Source organism: Bubalus bubalis, chromosome 15, assembly GCF_019923935.1.
Source record: "Bubalus bubalis isolate 160015118507 breed Murrah chromosome 15, NDDB_SH_1, whole genome shotgun sequence".
Lineage (NCBI taxonomy): Eukaryota > Metazoa > Chordata > Mammalia > Artiodactyla > Bovidae > Bubalus > Bubalus bubalis.
The window spans coordinates 34,342,116-34,359,686 of NC_059171.1; the positions used below are offsets into that span (position 1 = coordinate 34,342,116).

General features: G+C 43.6%; 1 long non-coding RNA gene across 1 annotated transcript; it reads left to right on the forward strand.

Moving 5' to 3' along the window:
* Nucleotides 1–13,584: 13,584 nt before the first annotated feature.
* On the forward strand, nt 13,585–15,513 carry LOC123329459. Its single transcript, XR_006544909.1, has 2 exons — nt 13,585–13,709; nt 15,223–15,513. It is a non-coding gene; the product is annotated as an uncharacterized LOC123329459 (long non-coding RNA).
* Nucleotides 15,514–17,571: the final 2,058 nt, after the last annotated feature.

The window sequence follows — 17,571 nt, forward strand, 5'->3', positions numbered from 1 at the left end:
CAACAAAGTGCCTGAGGGGTCAGAGAAGAGAGAAAAACATCCAAAGTGAAGAGTCAGGAAACACCATCCTTGGGGTTTTTTTTCCCATTACCTTTTATTAATAAAAGAATCACAATTTATGTCATAAATGAACAGGCAAATTATTAATTACATGATTTGAGATTCAGGATGAAAACCTATAAAAATGAGTTTGATATACAGCAAAGTGGGCTTTCCAGGTGGTGCAGTGGTAAAGAATCTGCCTACGAATGGAGAAGATGAGGGTTCAATCCCCAGGTCGGGAAGATCCCCTGGAGGAGGAAATGGCAACCCACTCCAGTGTTCTTGCCTGGAAATTCCATGGACAGAGGAGCTTGGCAGGCTACAGTCTATGGGATCGCAAACAGTTGGACACAATTGAGAATTGAGCAACTGAGCACAGCACACATACAGCAAAGTTATATATATATATATATATATATATGTATGTATATATCAGTTCAGTTCAGTCACTCAGTCGTGTCCAACTCTTTGCGACTCCATGAATCGCAGCACGCCAGGCCTCCCTGTCCATCACCAACTCCCAGAGTTCACTCAGACTCACGTCCATCGAGTCAATGATGCCATCCAGCCATCTCATCCTCTGTCGTCCCCTTCTCCTCCTGCCCCCAATCCCTCCCAGCATCAGAGTCAACTCTTCGCATGAGGTGGCCAAAGTACTGGAGTTTCATATATATATATATATATATATATATATATATATATATATATAGCAAGCACATGGTATCCCTGATATCAATATGCCTTTATTAGGATCTGTATTAGCCCTTCATTCATTAAATTTGTTTTTTCTCTTCCTCTTGAAAAACAAGTTCCAAAATATAGTTTATTGTATTAGCTTGTTCCTTTTTCACTATGGGCAGTTCACACAAGGCCTTGGGTTTTGAAATCACATTCTGCTGTGCTGTGCTTAGTCACTCAGTCGTGTCTGATTCTTTGCAAACCCATGGACTGTAGTCCACCACACTCCTCTGTCCTTGGGGATTCTCTAGATAAGAATACTGGAGAGGGTGGCCATGCCCTCCTCCAGGGGATCTTCCCAACCCAGGGATTGAACCCAGGTCTTCCACATTGCAGGCGGATTCTTTACCATCTGAGCCACCAGAGAAGCCCTTTAAATCACATATATGTTCTCTAAATTCCCCTCAAAAAAAGATTTTTCCAGCCGTTTTTTACAACTAAAGTGCCCTGATCTTGGGAGATTTTTAATCAAAGCATTGCCAAGTTCACTTCCTATGTTTTCAAAGTTTATCTTGAAATCCGGGAGACATTTTCTGCCAACTCTGGCAGATCCAGAGCTTCTCCATGTTAATAAACTTTAGGACACTGGGAGCATTGAAATCCCACTATTATGCTGTTATTGTTGTTGTGATTAATAATCTTATAATAACACTGCCATAGAACATAGTCTGAGTGAACTACACCTAAAAGTATTTAAGAAAACAAAAAGGGTTTTTTCATCTCATTCAAGTAAGACAGAGAAACCACAGAGGTTTAGCCATGCTGAATCAGAAAGTGTCAGCAGATGATATTCTCATAGCACCTAAAACATATCACATAAAATTCTGCAGTTACTGTTTATGCTATATATTTGCTATTTTAAAAATGGGAGAGACTGTTAACAAAGCAGGTCACTAATAAAAGTGATTCAAGTCTCCATGCCCCCAGTGAGTTTCCTGAGGAAACAAGAGAACCCCTAAGGCAATGCTGTTGGGGATTTCTAGGGGAAAATGGGAATGGGGTCAAAAACATTTGGTTAACATCAGAGTCCTCAGCTTGAGGCAAAATCATGTCCACCAAGCATGATTCAGATCTACTTTGGTGTATCTGGTGAGGTCGACCCATCAGAAAAGCATACTGGTTGACAGTCTTCTAGAAGAGAACTCATTGTAAGGGAAAAAGGAGTCAGGATGACAAGTTTGGCCCCATCAAAATGCTTTGATTTCCAGAGGTAATAAACAATTGCCAGGTGTGAACCCGTCACTTGACCTGTTGAGAAATGGGCAATCTCACGTATTCATGGGAGTGTGTCACATGCTACTACCAACTTGGGATCCCTCCTCCCTTTGAAAGAAGGAGCAGAGTCCAGGAAAAAGTAGGACTGAAGGATGGATGGTTCTGTGTTTTTGCTTTTGTAAATCCATTTTCTGAGCTCAAACTGCATGCCAACCAAAAGACACAGATTAGAACTCTGAATGCTGAAGGGAATTAAGAATTGCTGGTTGTCCCAGCTTCTAAAATTTGCAAAGGATGGCAGAAAATTTCTAGTGGAATTAATATATTTCTTATACTTGTTCCAGATGTGTTTAATTTATTTTTCATTATTTTCCCCTCCTGATAGAAGAATGCTCTAGCTCTCCATTTGTAATTTCTCTCAAAACCCCAGCCCTGAGCAGAGATTCTGCTAATGATTTTAGCCTGCTGGGTTGGGAGACTGGAGCAACTGGGCTACAGAAGTTGTTTTGCTCTTTTTGGGAAACGAGGGCCATTTGGAAGTCTGTTCTCCCTCCTTCCCTTGCCCTAGACAGAGCAGAAACTCAGTCATGCTCAACAGCTCTCAGTGAGGCTGATGTTTGTCAGATACACCTCAATGTTATGTCTGTTGTGTTTCTTAAACCCAATACTTCATGGTGAATGCAATGAGAAGGTGCGAGCATTTGAGCTTTGCCTATGGGGTTAGACTTAATGACCTTTGGGATTTTTTCCAGCTCTACACTTTGTTGATCTTGAGAGTTGTATAACCTCCGATGAGACATAGAGTTATCACAGAAGGATTCAGAACCATTTACAAATCTGTGTTGAATGTGGTAGGTCACAGAATTGTAAGCATTCTTATAGGTAAGTCATGTGTGAATAAATGATCGAATTTTCTTGAGTTTTTTTAGAATGAATCAAAAGTTTTAAAAACATACCTACCCTTTGACACAGCAACACCACTTCTAGACCAGAAGGCTACCCTACTTCAGATGCCAGTCAAAAGTCCAGGTTGTTACCAGTGCTTCTGACTCACTGCCGATAAATCAAAGGGTCGCATAACCTCCTCCTCAGATTCAATTAATTTGCTAGAATGGCTCGTACAACTCCAAAAAAAAACACAAAAAACTGTTTGCTTACTAGATTACCAGCTTTTAATCTAGTAAAAATATTATTATCCTTAAAATATTACAAAGTATATTATTAAGCCTATCAATAAACAGCCAGATGAAAAGTAAGTACCTAGGGTGAGATCCAGAAGGGTCCAGAATAGAAGAGCATCTATCCCTGTGGAACTAGGATGTGTCATCCTTCTGACATGGGGATGCTGTTCACTAATCCAGGTGTTCATCAGATCTCACTGTTCAAGAGTGTTCATAGAGCTAATCACAGTCCTCCCTGCCCTTTCCCTTTTCAGGGGTCAGTGGGTGGGGCTGAAAGTTCCAACCTCCTAATCGCTTGGTCTTTCTGGTAACCAGCTCCATTCTGAAACTAGGCAGGGTCCCCATCCTAACTCACTTTATCAGCATAAAGTCCGGTGTGCTTTAAAGGGCCACCTTATGAATAAAGATGCTCCTGTCCTACAGGAAATTCCAAGGGTTTTAGGAGTCCTGTGCCAGGAGCCAGAGGCAAAGACCAAATACACTTCTTTTATACCACAAAGATTTTCAAAGAATTTAACACTAAAATGTTCATCTGGTGTTTTTAAAAATACTGTTTAAAAGGCAGGAAATATTTAAATGCCCAGCAAGAGGAGATAGGTTCAGTAAAACACGGTGCCTGTGTGCACTAGAATACTGTGCAGTCATCAAAAATGAGGCAGTGATGTCGATTTATCTAAGTGAAAGGTGAGATTATAAAAACAGCATCACAGTGTGATTCCAGGTTTGCAGCAGAAGTACCCACATATACACTGAAAAAAAAAAAAATCCTAAAGGAACTATGACCAAAAATGAACAATTATACATAATTACCACTGGTGATAGAATAAAAAAGGATTTCTATTGCCATCTCTTTACATCCTTTTTCTAAATTTCTACAATAAGTAATATTTTTATGTTGCAAAAAATGTTCAAAAGACCTATGTATTAATACATGTTATCAATTTTGTGTGCTATAGTTATTTATTGAATGTCCATTATTCAACAGGCCTGTGGATATGCAAGTTGCCCCATAAAATCTTCATTAACTACTCAACATTGCTTTCTGAGGGATGTAGAAGCAAAAGAAGACTAGTACAGTGGTTAAAATCAACAAAAAGGTGGGAAAACATTTAAAATCACATTAACAAATGCAAAACTCCAGCCAGGACTTGCAACCTCAAATTCTTAAAACCGAACTCAAAAAAAATAGATGCTGTTCACCTATTAGTTCTAATTCCTATTCATTGTCTTGATGTGGTAGCTTGGAGAAAATTCTGGCCACAGTACTCTGCAGCTGTGCCCGTTGAGAAGTTTCATCTATTTCCCTGCCCTCCAATCTGGGCTAGAGTGTGCCTCCATCATACCAGTTCTGAGCCTAGGTCTCCAGAGACCTTGTAGTTTCCACTTTTTTTTTATAGAAACTTTGACCACCACGTGAATCAGCCTGGGCTAGGCTGCTGGAGGATGAGCAAGCTCAAGAAGAAAGGTTCCAGTCATCCCATGCTCCAGACATGGCCATCATAAGCCAGCTGGCCCCAGCTGCCCCACCCCCAAGCTGACCGCAGACACATGAGCAAGCCCAGCTGAGGTCAGCAAAGCCCAGACTCAACCCGCAAAACCACCCAGAGGAGGCCAATCCTAAATGCCAACCCACAGAACTGCGAGTTAAATAAATGTTAGCTGTTTGAAGCCACAATGTTTCAGGGTGGTTTGTCACGCAGCAAAAGCTAACCGATACACCTCCCCATCTCATCCACTCCTCCTCATTTGTCAAAGGAGGAAGCCAGTGAGGAGAATAGAGTACCACTGAGTCACATGGTAACTCAGAAGCCAGGAGAGGGCCTTTATTCTCCTGGCCGCCATGCCGCTGTCCTGGCCACAGAATGCTCCAGCAAGGACAAGGTTAGCAGAGTTCATATGCAAGGACAGAATGAATACCTTGGCCAAACAAGCATAGGGAATGGGCTTCAGGTCAGTGTGAGCTCCATATCTTCCTGCCAACTCAATAGTTTGGCTGCAGGAGAAAGGCAAAAATACCACGTTCTCTTCTACCCTGGCCTCAGCCCAGTCAATTCCAGTATTTCCCAAGCTCAGAGACCACCTGGGAACTGGGCCCTCAGAGACCTAAAAAGTGTTTACTCTCTCTTCTCTTTACTTCTCTTCTCTCCCTCCTCCTCCTCCTTTTCCTCCTTGTTTTTCTTCTTGAATCCCTTTCTCTCTCTCTCAAAAAACCAGGATACCCAGGTCTCTTGACTACCCCACCCCAAGTCTTTCCCTGACCTCTCCCACCTCCTACACACCCAGAAGAGGTCACACTTACAGAAAAACGAGTCACAAATCACAGCCTAAACCCAGCCTCAGGTTTGCCCTACAACCACTCATAAGATACTCCACTTCAAAGTGCTTGGCCCCAAACACTAGCCAATTAATCCTCACAGCCACCCTGTGTGTTAATTAGACCTCATTATTCACAAGTTATAGGTGAGGAAAACAAAAACCAGAAAACCAGGGAGCATGGCTGCCATTCCCAAGGCCCACGAGGCAGGATGAGACAACCCCCCACCCCCACCCCACCCCCAGCCCTCCTGGCACTGGGGCTGAAGCCAGGCAGGCGCTGACCACAAAGCCACAGCAGCTCCCCCCATACCCCCCCACCCCCCGGGGAGGCTCAGGCTCCGAGGCCACTGCCAAGGGCGGCTCAAACTTTTCCTTTTCCATTAGCCACAGGTGTGTTTTACCACAGCCTAACTAGCAGCTACTATTTATTCTCTGGGATTTTCTAAAAATGTGCTTTTGCAGACTTTCAAGCCAAAGCCATTCCCAGCATCACTCTTTATTAAATCGAACCGCAGAAATGTATTGAAAAATCACGAGCATTTTGAAACATACTGAGTCCTTTATGGCCGAAATAATCTAATAGACAAGCTGTTGTTAATTTACAACCTTAATTTTCAGACACACTTCTTGAGTCAAAAGTACTTCCTGCTCTGTAATTCCTGTAGGGATACAGGTGGTCTCGGACTAAGTACACATCTACTGTACATTAAAATGTATTTCTTACTTAACTTAAACATTTCTGAAATCTCAAGTTTATGTCTAGACTATTTTAATCAGCTACATGTCATAATAAGCCATATGTTGGTCTTGATCGGTTACATACACCAGCCCTACTCATAAAGTATCAAAAGGTGTTTTTAAAGAGAAGTCTGTGTTTGTTTTACCAAGAAAATGGTGCTTTCAGACTATCATATCAGACGTGCTGGCAGGCAGAAAACGACCTTACGTAACTAGTGGGGAAAAACGGGGTTTTTTCCCTCTTTCCCCACCCCAGGTACCATTCCATCAATGCCACTTTTAAATTTCAGAGTTTTGAAGCCATAAGCTTATATTGGTCCTAACTGTCCCTTGACCACTATTCACAAACATCAACACCAGGAGCAAGACAGTGCTGAGCAGGTACTTCTGTTGCTGTTGCTCTCTTTACTGGGGTTCTCTGCTGTCTCTTCATGCCCATCTGAGTTCACCTGCAGGTCTCAACTCCCCTCCAAAAAAAGCCACCGGGCCACCCAAACATAAGGATGGTGGCAAAGAAAGCACACTGCTGACTACATAGGTATCAAAACCGTGCCTGAGCACCTGCCACAATCCAGGCGTAGTGCTTGGATCTCTAGACACAGAAACAAACACGAGATCCTGCGGCCTGCGTTCACAGAGGTGACAGTTTTATTGGAAGAAAGAGGTTGAACAAATAACTCCACAAATAATCAGAGAAATACATTTCCATTACAGCTCTGAAGAGAAAGTACTTGACACTGTAGAAGTTTATTCCAGGGACACAAATTGGCATGAAGAGACAAGGAAATGATGTGAGGCACTGACCTTAGGAAGAAATAAGACCTGGTCTGTACAAGGTGGATTTGGAGCTGGTAAATGGTGACTGTATAAGAGATAGGGAGGGATGGAGGGGTGGAGCGAGAGAGAGAGGAGGGGAGGTGTAGGAGGCCAGGAAAGGGAAGGAGATGAGGGGAGGAAAAAAGAGGAAGGGAAGCGTAGCTGGTGGTCCAGCGGCTAAGACTCCTCACTCCCCAAGCATGGGACCAGGAATGATCCCTGGTCAGGGGGCTAGATCCCACATGCTGCAACTAAGAGTGCGCATGCGCAACTGAAAAAAGTTTTTGTAATTTAAAAAGTCCTACAGGCCACAATGAGGATTGGAGATCCCCATCAACACTAAGGCCCAGCACTGCCAAATGGCATCATCTGACTCAATGACATGAGTTTGAGCAAGCTCCGGGAAACGGTGAAGGACAGGGAAGCCTGGAGTGCTGCAGTCCATGGGGTCGCAAAGAGCCAGACACGATTGAGGGACTGAACTACAACAATCAAATTGAAAGTGAAAGCTTTCTTTTCAAACTGAAGAGGGTTCTTCGTTCAAACTTTGTAGAGAGGGAAAAAAAAAAAAGCCACAAATGATACTTAAAGGGAAACAGGTAAATTGGTTTTAATGTTGGCGTTTGATCAAGTTTTATGAACTGTGGATTGTGAATAAGAGATCTTGCATATGGAAATTTTTGGAGATGAAAATGGGCAGAAATCTTGTGTGCCCCAAGCCTGGACAGAAACACGAGGGGAGTCTGCTTCCCATGATAGCACACAACCACATAATTGCTCTTGGTCTGTGTAATCAGTTGTCTGGGAGATCCTTTTTATGATGATATTTTTAAATGATGGTGTTTTTTCTGGACATCTTCTCAGTGAATTCTCTGCATTTCCCCACTGGAATGAGCGATCCCTGAGGGGAAAAGAACGTGGTAGCTCCACTTGTGTCTGCAACAGAAGCACTGTCCTTTGTGTCTGTCACCATCCCAGGGCTGAGTCAGGATCCACACTCTGATGAAGCCTGTCCAGGCACCAGGGTAGTTTGGGTCCTGTGCAGCAACTACTTCTGGTTCTTCTCCCTCCCAAAAAGATGGCTTCATTATACTTTCCACCCCCTTGATATGAGGCTGGCCATATGGCTTGCTTTGTCCAGTGAAATGTCAAGCAGAGTGGTGTAAGTCACTTCCAGGTGAACAAGTGCTGGTCCAAAATTCACCTTTGTCTCCTCCTATTGCCCATGATCTGGCAAGTGCTTATCCAGGTGGAGCTCTGTCATTAGAAGCCCTGAGTGGTTACAGTGCCCCCTGCTGGCTGCACTGCACATGTCACCTGAGAAATAGAACACGTTTCATCAAGCTAAGCTACTGAGAAGGCAATGGCACCCCACCCCAGTACTCTTGCCTGGAAACTGCCATGGACGGAGGAGCCTGGTAGGCTTCAGTCCATGGGGTCGTTAAGAGTCGGACACAACTGAGCGGCTTCACTTTCACTTTTCACTTTCATGCATTGGAGAAGGAAATGGCAACCCACTCCAGTGTTCTTGCCTGGAGAATCCCAGGGACAGGGGAGCCTGGTGGGCTGCCCTCTATGGGGTCACACAGAGTCGGACACGACAGACATTACTTAGCAGCATTAAGCTACTGAGACCAAGGGGGGGTTGTAATTGTACTGTAACCTAATCCATTCTAGGTCCACAGGGATCAATGTTAGGATCCTTTTTTTTTTTCTTTCATTTCTGCCTTGGCTCTCTCCCCTTGTGCCACCCTCTCATACCAAATTATCACTTGGAAATGCGCTGACATCCTGGCTGTCATTTCCTTGCTATGTGATCTTGAGAAAATTAATTTGCCATTCAAAACCTGTTTCTCTACCTGGAAAATGGGGCTAATAACATTACCTACCTCATAGGGTTGTTATGATAATGCCTGTAAAGCACTTAGCGCAGTGACTGGCCTGGAGAAATCACTCAATAACCATTCATTAAAAAGGAAGCGTGGGTGGGTGAATAATTTCCAAAAGGGCTCCAGTGAGGAATGAGAATATTCCTCAGAGGATGGAAGGATTTTATCTGAATGTCAGCTCCTGGGAGTAGGGGAGTGACTCAGTGAGCTGTGAGAGTTAGGGAGAATAGGCTGGGAAGCTCATGAGTTTGGGGGAACATAGACAGACATGTCTGGGTGGACTGGAGGATATGATTAGGGAGACACGGAAAGACAGATGAGAACAGTAAGTTGAACTTGGACACTCGATCCAGACCCAGAAGCCAGACCAAGAAGTTTGGGTTTTGTCTCACATTCTACTTATTCAGTAAAATTGGGCACCTTGTCTTTAGTTCTTATGAAAAATGTTTTAACTCAAAGTACATTTTCCTAATAAACCCAGATACAATCATGAAAAAACATCTGTTTTTCCCTTCTTATTGTTCAGGAGCAAATCCCTGTTTGATTTTCTATTCAGAAGCTTGTTCGGTCCTAATGTAAAAAATACATAATGGCACTCAAGTGCTACATAAAACAATTTCAAAGGAATTTTCGTTTAAAAAATGTTTAAGGAAGCCCCTTATGAGCCCCAAAGACACCAAAGGTAAGTGAATTCTTAGGCTTTTCTTCCACTCTCCTTCCAAGATAAAAGCTTTTCTAAAAGAGTTAAGTTGGAATGTGAGGCTTATTTTAATCTAACGGGTAGAGATAGTGAAGGACAGGGAAGCCTGGCGTGCTGCAGTCTATGGTGTCGCCAAGAGTTGGACATGACTGAGCGACTGAACAACAGAAGTCATTTAGAGTTAGTGAAACTTCTGAACTTTTCAGTATTTTTAAAGTTACCTTAATAATTTCTAGAATAATACATTAAATCATAGATTGTCAAAGTGTTTGCCAGGTGGACACCTTAATGAACAGATAGTCACTGGTAATGCATCTTAATGATTCGATGTAAATGTATTCCGTTACAATGACTTAAAGAATGATTGGAAAGGTTCTTTCTCCCTTTAAATGCAATCAGACGTACAATTAGTCAGTAACAGGCACAAAACTGAATGAGATGGACTCCCCGTTCTCCAAGAGATCATAGTCTAATGTAAGCAAACGACAATATGCTTCAAGAGGCTACAACAGAAGTAAAACCAGAGTCTTATCAACGGAATACCTACGAAACCATCTCCTTGGTTCTTACATATGCTTACTTTGTGTAATAAATTCCACTTGAGAACAGTAGAAGGTCCTGTTACCATTCAATCTAAGATTTAATTTCACTCTCATTGATTCCAAATTGGCAGATTCCAAAAACATTAAAATCTCAATGTGTGCAATATATTACACCCATCTTTTTCCAAAATCTTCCCAAAAGAAAGTATCTTTTGCTCCAAATCTACCTCTTTGCCCTTTCCTTACTTGAAACCCTGATGCTGAAACCTTTGGAGGAAAGTAAGCATCTGCTTACATGTCACTAGGCTGAGAGCATCTTGGTGATGAGGATTGGAGATTTAGTTTTTTGTTTTTGTTTTTTTTTACTCCCTAGGCCTTAAGACATACTAATAAAAAGTGAGAAAGAAAATGACCGAGTGAATGAATAAATGAGTGAATGAGTACATGAGTGAAAGGATATTTTAAGAAAAAAGAGCTTTGTCCAGAGAACAGTCATTCTATTGAAGAAATTTTATCTAAGAACATACTGTAATCATAACATAATTACTGAATGCTCACCATCTGCTACATTTTGTTCTGAGTGCTTTGTATTTGTTCATTTAATCCTCATTGTACAAGGGATTGTCTTTATTTATTAAATAAGAAAAATGGACTCAGGTTACATAATGTAGGGAGCTGGAACATGTTTAAAAGTTCTTCACTTGGGTACATGGTCTTATAGGGGCTTTCAGGAATCTGCACCTAAATTCACATGATAATTTATATACATATATATGTATGTGTGTGTGTGTGTACTTTAGGCAAGACGGGTCATATTTGATTCAGATACCCAAAGTGGACATGCCCTCTCCTCCAAAGTTAAAATATTTTATATTTTTCAGTCTCAACTTAGATATTAATCTTTAAGGAATGAAGGAGTCACACTAAATTGACTATAAATCTAGTAGTAATATTTTAAAATAAGGGTTTTCCACGCTCCAACTCATTTTCCTCCAGGTTCTCTCTTAAAAATAAATGAACACGCAAAAAGACCTTTAGAGCAACTAATTCCACCAAACTTCCTAAATGTCCATCAGACATTTCCATAAAAGAGACAGAATTAATAGTAAAACCAGGAAAGCTCAACAGTGACCACATGCTTGCCATCTCACAGCATTTTCTAGGGTCTCCTTTATCTTGGGGGTGGTACTAGATACACTCCCCACCTGCCTGGAAATTGGACTCCTTCTCCCCCTTCTAACTCTACTCCTGTCTCCCATTCTTCCTGTCTCCTTTGTTGGCTTCTCCTTGACTGATGGGCAATCCCCAAATCTCATTCCTCAAGGCTCTGATGTTCCTTCTTCTCACACTTTGTCAAAGTTCTCATTCTGTCTCATCACTTCAGCATGAACCTCTAACCAGGGACTCCCCAGTCTTTGTAATTCATGACCTTCCCGGAGGGCTAGCTGCACTTTTAATTGCACCTCGGACATTTCCAATGCATGTCTTGTCCTCTCAAATTCAGCGCATCTGAAAGTTAACTCAGCATCTTCTCCATCAGCTCCATCAGACTGACTCCATTAACTGTCCTCTAGTTCCATCAGTGATACCACCATGATTAAGAGGGTCTGTGTTTAAAATCAATTCACCACTTGGTGTGACTTTTTCTCTCATTACCCTGTAGCCAAGATCTACCTTTCACAATATTTGCTTCCTCTGCCCCTTCAATTCCTTCTGCACACATCTTAACCTAGAACTTCCTCATAACTTCCTCCTCCCAAACACCACTAGTCTCTTGGATTTGTAGGTATCTTTCTCTCTGCACTTATTCCCTATGCATCGTTTGGGAGTTAACTCAAGTCCCATCTCTTCCACAAAGCCTTCTCTAGGAACTCTGTAATGACATCTTTATTCACCAAGTGAACAAACTACTTATTTGACGCTCACCATAAAGACTAATAAGAGTTTAGGAAAGGATGGAATAACCTTGTATGACCCCCTATTTGGGAGAAACTAAAGTCAGAAAATTTTCTGTGACCTGCCCAAGGTCATACCACTACTCTGTGACAGAGAAGTCCTGGAAACAAGGACTCCTTTTTCCTAGATAGGGCAGGTTACAGGTACAAGGCTCTCACTCCTTGGAAGATGAAAGCATGCCTTTTACTTCTTTGCAGCCTCCTAAATGTCCAGCACAGTATTGAAAGTCAAGTGTTAGTTGCTCAGTCACGTCTGACTCTTTGCAACCCCATGGACTATAGCCTGCCAGGCTTCTCTGTCCATGGAATTCCCCAGGCAAGAATACTAGAGTGGGTTACCATTCCCTTCTCCAGAGAATCTTCCTGACCCAGGGATCAAACCCAGGTTTCCCGCATTGTAGGCAGATTCTTCATCATCAGAGCCACCAGGGAAGCCCCAGCACAGTATTAGGTGCATAGTAAATACTCAACAAATGGGAATAAGATGGAAGGAGAAAGAGATAAAAAGTGGGAAAGAGGAAGGGAGAGAACAAAGACTGTCCGGCTAAACTGGGAAATCTAAGACATCCACATAGATCTTGGGCTGGCTGGGAGGCCAGGACCCACCACCATGCCAGCCGTCTCCTGAGAAAAGGAAAGCCAGCACCTGGATCCTACCTGGAGACCACAGGGACGCCCTGTCCCAGCCTCCGAGTGGCCACCCGCCTCCACCCCTACTGAGGGACTTTCCCCAACCTCCGGCTCCCTGTGTGGCTGGTGACTCAAAACTTCTCCGGTTGTCCAAGGTATCGTTTGTGAAGTGCTTTCTTGGAAGAGAAAATGTTTGGGGCAGCAGGGAGGGGAGCTCCCTGTGCTGGAGCCACAAGGAGGCCTGTTGTGTACGGTGTGAGAACACAGGCTACTTATTGCCCTCTCTTCCCTCGCCTGTGTTTATTTAAAGCTCCCACCGCTGCTGGAGCGGGTGTGGTGTGTGCGCGCGCACACAGCCCCAGGACGTCAGGCAGGAGGGTCGGGGCGCAGGCCTCTCACTGCCTGAGGGACCGCAGGCCTCACGAGCACAGGCCTCGGGGCCCGGGAACCAGGGAGTCCGGCCAGGACAGTGGGAGGCATTGGGAAAGAGCTGTTATTGTGTCTTTGGCAATCCTATAATTACTGTGCTTGTTGTTGTGATTTCTGTCTCTATTGCCATTGCTCTCGGTAAATCTGTTCCCACTTGTGTCTTCTACAGAGACCTTTTTTCAAAAACTGTATTAGATAGCCCGGCTGCCTGGTTGACTCTGCAAAGAACCTTGGGGGTTCGGAGGGGCTGGTCTCCCTGGGGTAACTCAGGAGATGGTGGAAGAGAAGACAGACACCCCCAGGGGAGACCTGCATTCCTCAGCAAGGCCAGGACTTCACTGCTGCCCTCCCTGCCCACTGTCCTTTTGCTCAACCAGCACCTCAATCGGTAGATCAACCGACTGAGTTGATCAACCAGTGGATTCACTGTCACAGACACCCTGTAGGCAGAGGGTGTCCCAATGCACTCAGAACCCTCCCCACTGCCCTCTGCATGATAGCGTCTGCTCCATCAAGAGGTGAGGAGGAGGAGGGAAGGGGGACCAGAGTCTCTATGCTCCCAGCAGAGGGGCGCAAGCATCCCACCTCACACATCTTAGGACAAAGGGTAAAGCCACAGAGATGTCTGCAACTTACAGGAAGTAGCCAGACTGTTCTCTCACTGTTGGAGTCTTCTGCACACACACAAATCATGGCCCACATCTATCTAATCCTCACCTGGGTTCCTTCCCGGGGCATCTCTGTTTGCCAGGGGCAAACATGAGTGAGGCTGGGCTTCACTTTCATCTCATTTTTCTTTTCTGTTCCCCCAAGAGAATCTCCGAAGGCAAGCAGGATTGAGGTTTTTTAGAGTTAGGAAAATTGTCTTAATAATGACCATGGTGTGTTTTCCAGACCAGGGAGAGAAAAAGAATCTTATGCTTAGATCTACAAAGGCGATATGATTTCACAGTGGTGAGCAGATATTCCATTACAGCCATGCTCCGCCTCGGCTTTTTCTCATCAATTGAAAAAAATTTCTGTTTTTCAGCTCTTATTCTACCAGGGGCTGGTGAGACACTGTATTTATAAAAAGAGGAGCACTCTCATTAAAATAACTATTAGGTATTTGTAAATTTAGCACCAACCTTTTCCCCCATTATGAATAACAATACAATGAATATATTCTTATATATAGATTTTTTTTTAGCTGAATTTTTTCCTTGGAATAAAGTCCTAGCATCAGCATTACTGGGTCAAGAATAGGAACATTTTTACGGCTCCAGATAAATATATATAATAAACATATAGCTCCCCACATTGCTTTTTGAAAGACTTGTATGAGATAACAATGCTACCAATGCTAACAATGAATGAACTTATTCATTTTTCCAGAAGGTCACCAGCACCGGTCATTACCACCTGGTATTAAATGGTATCTCAGCTGCAATGTGTTATTTTCTATCCTTTCTAATATCTAGTGGAAACAGATTTCTACTTTAACTGTTCTTCCTGCCCAAAATTGTCTTTGGTTATATGCTCCATTATTTTCCCAAATGAATTCTGGGGAAAATTTCCAGGGCAAGAATCCTAGGTTATTTTGATTGGAATTGTGTTATCTATCCATTAAAATTGTTGTAATTGTTGTTATTGTTATTTAGTCACTAAGTCATGTCTGATCCTGTGACTCCGTGGCCTGTAACCTGACAGGCTCCTCTGTCCGTGGGATTTCTCAAGCAAGAATACTGGAGTAGGTTGCCACTTCCTTTTCCAGGGGATCTTCCCAACCCAGGGATCAAACCCCCATCTCCTGCATTGCAGGCAGATTCTTTACCACTGAGCCACCTGGGAAGCCCATATGTTAAATCCACAAAGTAACTTTAAAAATAATAGACATATAGAAACATTGTGTTCCCTTTCAAAAAGAGTGTCCATTCATTCTGTTGTTACCTACCTACCCTTATGGTGTCTGCAGCCATGTTGGCAGTTGTCAAGTGTGATGAGAAAGCCCAGTGCTCTCTAAGACACACTCTCTTTTCTGGACTCTCCCAGGAAGACATGTCCCAGTGTCCCTGCAGCCATGGGTGGTCATGTGGCAGAACTCTGGGACACTAGAATATGGAGAAAGTGTGAATCTGGCCTCGAACATCCCTGGTGAGGACCTCCACGCCCACTGCCTCCCCTCCCAGCCAGATGCAAAGGATCCAGGGAGTACCCAGGACCCCTGAAAGATGGTAGGGCCACTGGGGAGAAGCCTGGTTCCCTAATCACCACAGAGAAGGCCAACCTGCCAACACTCGGTTGGATCATGATTTGTAGGAAATAAAGTTTTAACTGAGTCCAGCCCACTGAGATTTGGGAATTGTTTGTTTACAACAGAGAAACTTCCTACCTTCCAAGCTGAAGCTCAATTTAATTTAAAGACTTGTATTAGTCAAGGTTCTCTGTAGAAACCAAACCAATAGAACAGTGAGTGAGAAACTTTTTTAAATTGGCTCACACGATTGTGGGAGCCGGCAAAAGCCAAATCTGTAAGGCAGGCTGACTAGCTGGAAATTCAGGTAAGAGTTGATGTTGGAGCCTTGGGTCTGAAATCCACAAAGCAAGCGAGTGGGCTGGAAGCTCAAGCAGCTTACCATGCTGCAGTTGTTTTTAAAAAATAATCTTATTTATTTATTTTGGCTGTGCTGGGTCTCCGTTGCTATGAAGGCTGTTCTCTAGTTGCAGGGAGAGGGGGCTTTTCTCTAGTTGCAGGGAGAGGGGGCTTTTCTCTAGTTGCAGGGAGAGGGGGCTTTTCTCTAGTTGTGGTGCAGCGGGCTTCTCATTGCAGTGGCTTCTCTTGTTGCAGAGCACGGGCTCTAGGGCTCACGGGCTTCAGTAGCTGTGGCGCGTAAGTTCAGTTGTTCTGATTCCTGGGCTCTCGAGCAGAGGCCCCATAGTTGTGGCTCACAGGCTTAGTTGATCCACAGCATGTGGGATCATCCCAGACCAGGGATAGAACCCATGTGTCCTGCACTGGCAGGCGGATTCTTTACCACTGAGCCACCAGGGAAGCTCCACGCTGCAGTCTTGAGGCAGGATTTATCTTTCTTAGAGAAACCTCAGTCTTTGCTCTAAGGCCTTCATCTGACTGAACGAGGCTCACCCAATAAAGAGAGGGTCATCTGTTTCACTCAAAATCCCCTGATGACAATGTTAATCACATCTAACAAATACCTTCACAGCAACTCCAAGACTCGTGTTTGACTACACAACTAGGCACTGTATCCTAGTCAAGTTGACACATAAAATTAGCATCATAGGGGCCAAAACAATAATATTAAAAAAAGAAGAAGAAATCGGAGGCATCATGGTGTAATAAAAAAGCAATTGGAGTTTGCATACAGGCAGAACTATTTAAGTAACAAGTTCTTATCACTGCCATGCCCTTGATTTTCTCATTTGTAAAATAAAAATAGTATGACGTGTCAGCCAAGTCTGTAGTGAAAACGAAAGGAGACCATGTGCGTCAAGCTGAACCCACGAGGTTTGTCCCATGAGAGCCATGATTCTCCTCCCCTCCCGCTCAGACAGGAGGGCTGCCCTCTTTTGCAGCAGCAGCCTTAGAAGGAGAGCCCTGGCGTCAGCCCTCCACAGCCCATTCCTCAGAGCTGATTCACTGGACTTTCCAACCACTTAGTACACGTAGTCCACTTAGGCTACAAAAGCTACTTCATTATAACATGAGGAATCACAACAATTCAAGGACAGGAAATCTATTTACAGGTGGGCAAATTACAGGGACAGTAAAATTCATGAGCTCTTTCACTTGACCAGCTTACCAAAAATGTATGTAACTCATTTCCAAAGTCCACCCTGTTTTGCCCACTTTCCACCTGAATTAGATTCCTAGGGTTGCCATAACAAAGCACCACAGACTGGGTGACTTAAACAGCAGACACTTATTTTCTCATCATTCTGGAGGCTACAAATCTGAGGTCACGCTGTTGACAGGGCTCGTTTCTTCTGAGGCCCTACCCCTTCACTTGCAGATGAACCGTCTTCTCGCTGCGTCTTCCCTGGTCTTCCATCTGGGTGTGTCTGTGTCCTGATCACTATTTTTAAGGACACCAGTCATAGTCTCATTTTAATTTAATTTCCTCTTTTTAAAATTTATTTTTAATTGGAAGATAACTGCTTTACAATGTTGTGTGGGTCTCTGCCATACAACAACATGAATCAGCTGTAAGTATACATATATCCCCTTCCTTTGGAGCCTCCCTCCCACCACCCCACCCAAGACCACTATCTCCAAATACAGTCACGTTCTGAGGTGCTGGCGGTAGGACTTCAACATGTGAATTTGGGTGAGGGGGTGGGCATAATTTAGCCCATAACTTACCCACTACCTCCATCCCAAGC